The following is an 8,806-nucleotide window of genomic DNA, read 5'->3' on the forward strand; positions in this document are numbered from 1 at the left end:
ATATTAACTATTAACATGGATCCATAACAGACCCTTAACCCATCCATGCCTCTCTGTCATCACTGTTAAATGAATCCACAGGCTGGTCAAGTCTTACATTGACTATTGCTACTCTGTCCACTCTGATGCCAGAGCATATCCTAAATTCTACCCCTAAACGTATCATTTTCACTATCTATTTCAACCATATTACTTTTTCTTTGTATCCCTTCACTGTTATTCTCCTCAGATAGCTTTAAATCTATTTTCTTATGTTCAAGGCCCTGCAAAAATGCTGACCATTTTATTTCACATAGCTACTAATTTCATGCTTACCCTTCCATTCATCTTTCTCATGTCACATCTCTGATGTTGCTATGCTTTGAACAGGCTCCCATTTCATTATTTGCTAAGCAACCCATAATTTCTTGTTCATATTTTTACATAAAAATTAATGTGTTTTCCAGGAACACTTTCTAATGATAAAATGTTTTATTCTGCCTCTGGCAGAAAGGACAGTGATATTGGCTGTAGAGTACTACTGTATAGCAGCGCCACATAAATTATAACACCCTTTTATCATATCTTACACCATCAATAGAAAACAGAACAATTGCTAACAGGCGCAGAATCTGCATCTCTCACAGTAAGCAAGTACAGTGAGTTAGAGTCAAATGCTGTAGGGGCAGCTCTGAGATTAGTAGTAGAGGGATAAATCTTAAAATAACTTGAGGATTTGTTATGACTATCTTAGGGCAGAATCAAATCATTTAGATATCTGAGAGTGCAATCAGGATGAAGATATATCTCTCTTGCAGAGCTTTTCTGGGTATCCCGGAAAAGCTCTACCATGTCCAGGGAACAAGTCTGCTTTTCTGAAAAAAAATTAGGAAAAACAGACATTTTTTCGGCATCTCTGTTAACCTTGTTCAACAAGGAAGAAGGGATGTTCTGAAAGAGGGTTTTTTTTTCCCCAACATTTGGCCTTGTATAGATGGGCCAAATGTTGGAAAAGCCTCTTTCAGAAGAAAAGTGGAAAAAGATACACAAATTGTGGTTCGCAATTTGTGTATCTTTTTCCGACTTTTTTTGTAATGTTGACATAGCCTCTTTTTGAAAAATCTTTTTTTACACAAAAAATTCTTCTGGTGCATTTCTGTTTAGTGATAAAACTAATTTCTGGAACAGTTGCTGTTATCCTGTACTTGAAACTGAAGTCTATTCCTTCTCATTACTTTTTGCTCTACTGTCTGAGCAAGAGTGCTATTCATCAGATTGTTTTATCCCTAAGTAGCATGCCTTTTTAATGCTGACAGAAGCCATTCCATAGAATCATAAAAACATAAATGGAATGAATGTAGATCTTCTAGTCCATCTCCTTCCCAATGCATTGTCCAACTGAACGTAAGTTCAAGGTTCATAATGTTTGCAGCCAAAATAAATCTAGTTATCAGCAATTTGAAGGAAAGTAAATATAAAGATCGCAGAAGAGGTATTTTGCACCCCCATTTTTTCTAGTTATCACTTTTCTGTATTGTAGACTACTTTGGGGACAGGACTATGGGCTTGATCCAAAGGATAATGTAGTCAATGGAATGACTCTCATAGACTTTAAGCTCCAAGGTCAGACTCCCCCTAGATTCCTTGAAAGTTGCATCCAACAATATGCTGCATAGGAAGCACCCAGTATACATAACCCAGATACCACAGATAGTTCTTATGGGGTGATGGATCATATAAGTTACAGAGAACCAAACACCTGCTGGCTGATAACAGTTGCAGCCAAGAATAGCAAATGCTTACACTGCAGTTTCCTATGCTGAAAATCAAAGACTACAAAGAGAGCAAAATTAAGGAAGATCATCAGTCCTTCGAATAAGAGAATGTTCTCCTCTTGGCAAAATTAATACTTCTGTTGATGCTCTTCTGCTAGACTAAGCCTTTCAGTAGCATCTAGCTGTTATGAAAGTGAATACAAGATATTAGGCCACAATTAAAAATATTTGCCATTCAAAAAGTTTTTCTTTTGGGTTGATTGTACCATATCACAATATTTTTTGAAAAAATATGTAACATTAGTGGAGTTACACATATGTAAATAAAAATGGACTCCTTTCCAAGTATTGATGTCTCTTTTGTCCTAAGCTTTTGATTGATATTACACTACCATGGATCTGTTAGCTATTAGAGAAGCATGTCTTTCTGAAAGCCAACCCCCTGACTCTGAGCACAAACTGAAAGCCACCTTTGGAAATCTGCATGGAGGTCTGCAATATAAATGCCAACAAATTCCATCCCTAACTGAAGACATATTACTCCTCCTGCCCCCCCCCCCCGCCCTCCAGTTCCCTATTACAGGGAGTAAACAAGTACATCAATGAATTAAACTATAAGTAATTTCATAGTAACAGATTCCTAGAGAGAAGAGAATCTCCCTGCAAATCAGGTATTTTGTGCATTCTTGAATGATCATGACATATGGAAAGGGCAAGATCACAGGGAATGAGGGAAAAGGACCCATTCAGTTTTACAGCATATACAAAATTAGCCACCACTGCTTTTATTTTGCTGAGGTTATTCTGTTTTTTCATGCTTTTTGGGCAACTGTTATGTAATGAACTGTGTCACAATCTACTGCAGTGTACAGTTCCCTTCAGGTGCACAGTCCTTAACTGTACAGCTGCCACATAAAACCAACATGCTGGACTGCATACAGTCAGTTCTTTGAGAACTGGCATTTCTACTTCAACCACTTGGCACAAAACACGTGTCTGGCAAAAGCAGTGCATCTTGAGTAAGGAACTCCTGTGAAGGATTAAACAATGATTGTAGTCTTCTGGATGATTTTTGTTTTGGGAACGTCACTGAAGGAGAAATTTCACCAGTCATCAGGTTGGGTGAGTATAAAACCAAATATGAACCTATAGCAAAATGTTAGCCATTCCATACTAAAATAGATCACAAATAGTGCTAACAGATTCCATATTGCCAGATATTAAGCATTTCTGCACATTTCACTAGATGACAATTCAAGCTCTGGTTTTGGCAGAGGAGGCGGCAGATCTCTTCTAGCGGGTATAAATTTAGATAGTTCAAGAAGCAATGATAACCAATTTTCTCCATGAATCAATGTCCAAGATAAGATAGAAAAGGAAGTAATAATCCACTTTAGAGCCAATCTTGAATGAGGAGCATTTTTGAGTAAGACCAGCTGCTTTAAAATCTGCCCTTTGTACATAATGCAGCAATGAATTAAAGGAGTTTCCTGAAATGCCAACTACCATTTATACCCAGGGAATTAATATAACAGTTTGAATAATTTCTTTCTAACATGGGTGTGAAGAATGGTGGCATTTGGCAATGCCTCTAGAATACGCTGGGTAGCTGATTCAGAAGCACAGTGTATGAGGCCTTTTGTGACACGTTAGATTGCTTCAAAGCATTCCATTGTGTGCAACCAAAACAGTGCAGAATGTAACAGGTTGATTATGGTGTTCAGTAGCTGAATGCACTCTGTCTCTGCTAGTTTCACTGGCTGTCTACATGGACACTTACTGAGTTCAGGATTCTTCTGATTTTAACTTTTAAGGCAGTGATCGGCAACCTTCACAAGTGGCCCTCCATCTCAGTGGACCACAAAATTGTTGTAACCAAGATGGTTGTGTACCTGGAATTTGTGGATTGTGCTGATTGAACCATAGCAGCGCTTTGATTGGATGAGGAGGAAGTCAATCAGCAAGCACCTCACTTCACATGCCCTTGATTTAAGTGTGTGTCACGTTAGTAATACCGGCAGGAAAAAAACTATGCAGATGCAAATCACTGGAATCTGGCAACCCTGTATGTGGGCAACAGTACACAAAATGTGTCTCGGGCCATACAGAGAACCCAGATGGGCTGCATGTGGCTTTCAGGCCACCAGTAGCCCACCAGTTTAAAGGCATTTAGCAGCTTGAGTCCCAGCTGTTTTAGTTTCCAGCTCACTCAATTATACTCCACTATATAAGGTTCAAGAACTGATGTACACCTGCACTTAAAAGATAGGTGTTATCTGTATCTTTGTTCCTCTAGTTAGTATTATGGAATGACTTTTTTTTTTTTTTTTTTTTTTTACTGGAGAAGGTCTATGAAATTAGTTTTATTTTAAGAAACATTTCAAAACCTTGCGTCCCAGGACTCTTAGCTCATAGCAATAGTGTATGGATTTAATAATGTTTCCTATGCTTGTTCTAATCTTGTGCAGTTAAAATAATGTAATCTTTGGTTCACAATAAACATAGTCAAGAATCCTTGGTAGCTATAAATGCTCTTATTGCTACGTTAGCAAACTCTGAAATATTCATTTTTGAGTTTATAGGCACAGGCTTCCAGAATATTCTGAATTTATGATTATAGAGACTAGAGTAGTAATACTATTATCTACTATTTGCATAATTTATTTCCTGAACACAATATGTGAATGAAATGAAATAGAAGGCTACATTCACTGACTAAGTGTGCACTGAAGCTTCAATTTGCATTGACTCTGAACTCAATCTATACCTTCCTCAAACTCTAGGGTATTCAAAATCATACCTGAACTTTATGGTGCAAGATTTTATCTAGATATCATTGACAGGTTCTACCTTAATGCTCAACAGGTCATAATCCCATCTAACTTCTTTTATCCGCTCCTTAATAGTGACTATCTTGCAAACAAACTAACATTGTACTCCAAATATTACGTAGGGATCCCCATTTTTTCTACTATACAGTGGAGCAGGTGATTTATTAATTTATTTTAAATTTCTTACCTTATCTGATGAGCTAGCTATCATTACCAATTGCTCATTTCTGGCAGTTAGAGCAGATTCAGATTTAAGGAAGGGAGCTCTGTTGGAGCATATGCCAACAGACATGTTGCTTTCTGAAAACCATTTTAGGAAGAGAGTACACATGAAAATTACAGCCCTGACCCTTAATTTATGTAAATATCTACAGCTCCGCTGAAATCAACAGAGCAATGCCAATTTACCCCATCTGAGAATTTTCATTTGCACTCCAGAATCTCTGAATTTGGTTCCAGGTTAGTTTGATGGTAACTCTTAGCACAGAGGTTTTCAACCTGTAGTCTGCAGACTATGTCTGAGTCCCTACTATGGATGTTAAATTTAGTTTAATCAATTAATCGACTAGGCGATGGATTTTCCATCCATTAGTTGATAAGTGGGGAGCCACAGCTCTGCCTAACCCCACTGCAGCTCTTAATACATTTAAAAGGCAGGTGCACAAGAGGGGGGGGGGCCAGGAGGGCCAGCGCAAGCCAGGAATCAGTTGTCCTCACTCACACCAGGTCCCTCCCGCTTGGCTTCTGATTTTTAAATGTAAAAGTGAAGGAGCAGCATCTGGTACTGGGGCAAGCCGGGAATCAGCTGATTCCTGGCTCATGCCCAATCCCCACTACCTTCCTGCCTTCCCTGCCCACTGTCAAGGGACTAGTAGCTTTTGCTTATCAGACAGTCGACTGGTTGCTTACATCCCTAGTCCGTAAAAGGTTGTCATTACCACAGAATTGGGATTTCAACTGTTGTTCAATGACTCTTTGGGAATTCACAGATATCTCTAAGATCTCCTAAGGGGTCTGGACCACCATTCAAAATTTTTTAGGGATCCACAAGTGAAAAAAGGTTGAAAACCACTATCTTAACTGAATATGTGTCTATTAATTCCCAAGTGTGTTTACTACCTTGTGTGTTTGTTTATAGACTAATTCTGGCTGGAAAAAGAAAGATGATTCACGCAAGAAGTAATTGAAAGTCCAGCAACTGACAGACCAAAAAGCAGAGTTATTACCGGTATCAAGAGCATTCTATTAGAAATGCAGCTCTGCAGCTAAATACACACCGATGTACATCATCATTTGTTTTTAAAGAAAAATCCAGGCTGTGTCCAGTGACTAACAAGTAACAGTCCTCAACATGCTCAAGCATATTGTTCGTATTGTTGGCTTCACATAAAACAATTGAATGCCACTGTATCATAATTTATGTAAAAGTTGCTCTAGCTGTTAGACATATACTTAGGGCCTTACCAAATTCACAGTTTTTCCTGTAAGCTGGACACTTGTATGGCTGCTCAGGAGAGATTCAAATGCTGCCCAGATGCTTAGCAACATACCCAGAGACAAGTTTTTGTTTCTATGACTTCGTGCACATTAAAAAACTATTCCACACACGGATGAAATAAATCCACACACAGATGGAAAATGATGAAAGGGCACTTTGATTCATAGACATGAGAAACATGTCATGGACCGTGAAATCTGGTCTCCCCCATGAAATCTGGGATTTTGTATGCTTGTACCCTATATTATACAGATTTTACAGAGAAAATCAGTGTCTATCAAATTGGGAGTGCTGACCCAAAGGGGAGTTGTAGGGCATTACAGATTATTTTAGGAGGGTTGTGGTGTTGCCACCCTTACTTTTACACTGCTTTCAGATCTAGGTGGCTGGAGAGAGGCAGCTGTTGATTGAAGACTCAGCTCTGCAGGCAGTAGCACAGATGTAAGGGTGGCAATACTATGTAATGCCATCCGTACTTCTGAACTGCTGCTGCTGGTGGCTCTGCCTTCAGAGCTACATTCCTAGCCAGGGGCCACTGCTCTGCAGCTGCCCAGTTCTGAAAGCAGCAGCACAGAACTAAGAACAGCAATACTGCAACCCCTCCAATAATAAACCCACACTACCACAATTCCTTTGTGTGTCAAGACCCCCTCAAATTATACTATGAAATTTCAGATTTAAATAACTGAAATAATGAAATTTACTATTTTAAAAATCTCATGACTATGACATTTACCAAATTGGACCATACATTTGGTAGTAGCCTATTTATGCTCCAGTACGCCTTGACCCACAGAGCGTGGGAGATTGGGGGCTCCATATGGACTTGACATATTCAGAGAGAATCCAATTTCTCGTATCAAAATTCTGAGGGAATATTTAGCTTTGTATTAGGGTACCAGCCCTGATAGCAACTGCAAGCTCATATGTGGTTTCTAAATGTAGAAAATAGGGGTGAGGAAAACTTACCCTGCAGGATAGAATCTTAAGGTACTAAAGCACACTGATCCCAATCAAGCAAAGCACTTACACAGGAGTAGTCCTGATGAAGTCAATAGAACTACTTGTGCTTAAATGCTATGCTGAATAGGTGCCAGAGTTTCCAGCACTTTGAGGTCACGAGTCCTTGATGAACCAACTTCGGGAGACTCCAAAACCTAGAAAACATTTGAAACACCTGGGGATTCTTTTAAATACACATGACTGATATTTACTGGGCAGACATCTCTTGCCTTCAACTGCTCTTTGCTTATTTTTTGCAACTATCTTTTCAACAAATTCAAGTCTAAACCTGCGCAGAACACCATTGCTCACCTTCTCGCATGCACAAAAGTACAGAAGAACAATGTAAGATGAAGTTAGATTATTGAATTGTTAGATGTTTTCAGAAGAATTGCTGCCCTGTTCACAGTGAACATTTGTTAAAGCTGTGCGTTTACAAGGTTTGAGAATACCAATGCTCTGCCCACATTCAAGATAATGGAAAAAATCAGGTTTGAATTTTACCCAGTCAATCCTTTATAGTTCAGAAGTGTTTTCTGTGAAAGGAATATGTAATGGATCAGGGATGGGTAGAAAAGTAAGGCACATGAGCTACAATTTCTCAGATGCTGAGGAAGAAGCCCATCAGGCCTAGGAAACTGCTGAACTAGTCCAGAACACATTATCTGTTGAGGCCCCCTTTCAAACTATCAGTCTTGAAAACTCATTGTTTCATACTGTGCAAAAAAGAAAAGGTGTAATCCTCATCATATTTTAATTTTGTTCTCACAATATTAAACTGAATCCTCTAATGAAATGTATCCAAAAAAACCCTTAGAACTATAGGAAATGTGTTAGTAGTGTCCTTGAGATAAACTTTTCTACGAGTCTCTGCCCTATATTGGTATGTGATATAATGTCCAAATTAAGCTAATAGCAATAGAACTGATGTTCCAAGACATCTAAATTTGGACAGACTGACAGCCTCAGAGAATTAAGTCTTGGTGATAAATGAAGAACAGGATAATACAGGCAGCAGCAGCACTGGCTTCTAAGAAGGGGTAGGTCAATCTCTTTGCCCATTGTGGCTTGACCTTTCTTGGTCCTGGGCATTCAGCAAGGTGGCAGATGCTATACTGCCTCTTTTGGACAGGACTATAACTACATATTTTACCGCCTCAGCGCCATTATTCATAAACTACTTTTGCCGACTACCAATGCTGGATTTAAACAATCTCAAGATGCCCGGTGTCCCAGTGCCAGTCTTGTGACACACCTACTTACTTCCACAGAATATTAAAATAAAACTTGCACCATCCAGACTGAACAGGCTAAATGCGACAACTAAATGCATCACGTCAGCAGCGCTACCATGGAATCCTAGCTGGAGCATAAAGACAGGAAATAGGAATTGGGGAAATTAACATTTTCTGCAAAGGTGCTTTATTCTACGAAGTTCCTTATTTATATTTTTTTATAATTTTTTTTAAAAACACACCCCTCAAGTAGCTAATTCCATGCCCCAACCGATTGTGATGACAGTACCATAGCATGGTGCATATTGATACATTAGTTGAAATGCAAGCCAGCTCTTATTCTGTTTACTCTGAACATTCAGCACATGCTACTGACCTTGGCAGGCTTCCAGTACCACATTTAAAAAGTCTGGTAACATGGGAGTGCTGAAAAAGACTGCTTTTTATGACTGGGCCTCAGTCATATAAGACTCATAGGCTACGTCT

At 39.0% G+C, this 8,806-nt stretch overlaps 1 long non-coding RNA gene across 1 annotated transcript; it reads left to right on the forward strand.

Moving 5' to 3' along the window:
• The first annotated feature begins 2,736 nt into the window (after window positions 1-2,736).
• Window positions 2,737-5,995, forward strand: LOC142829232 (uncharacterized). The gene is made up of 2 exons (XR_012903654.1): window positions 2,737-2,876; window positions 5,724-5,995. It is a non-coding gene; the product is annotated as an uncharacterized LOC142829232 (long non-coding RNA).
• The last annotated feature ends 2,811 nt before the right edge of the window (window positions 5,996-8,806 follow it).

Source organism: Pelodiscus sinensis, chromosome 4 (assembly GCF_049634645.1).
Source record: "Pelodiscus sinensis isolate JC-2024 chromosome 4, ASM4963464v1, whole genome shotgun sequence".
NCBI lineage: Eukaryota > Metazoa > Chordata > Testudines > Trionychidae > Pelodiscus > Pelodiscus sinensis.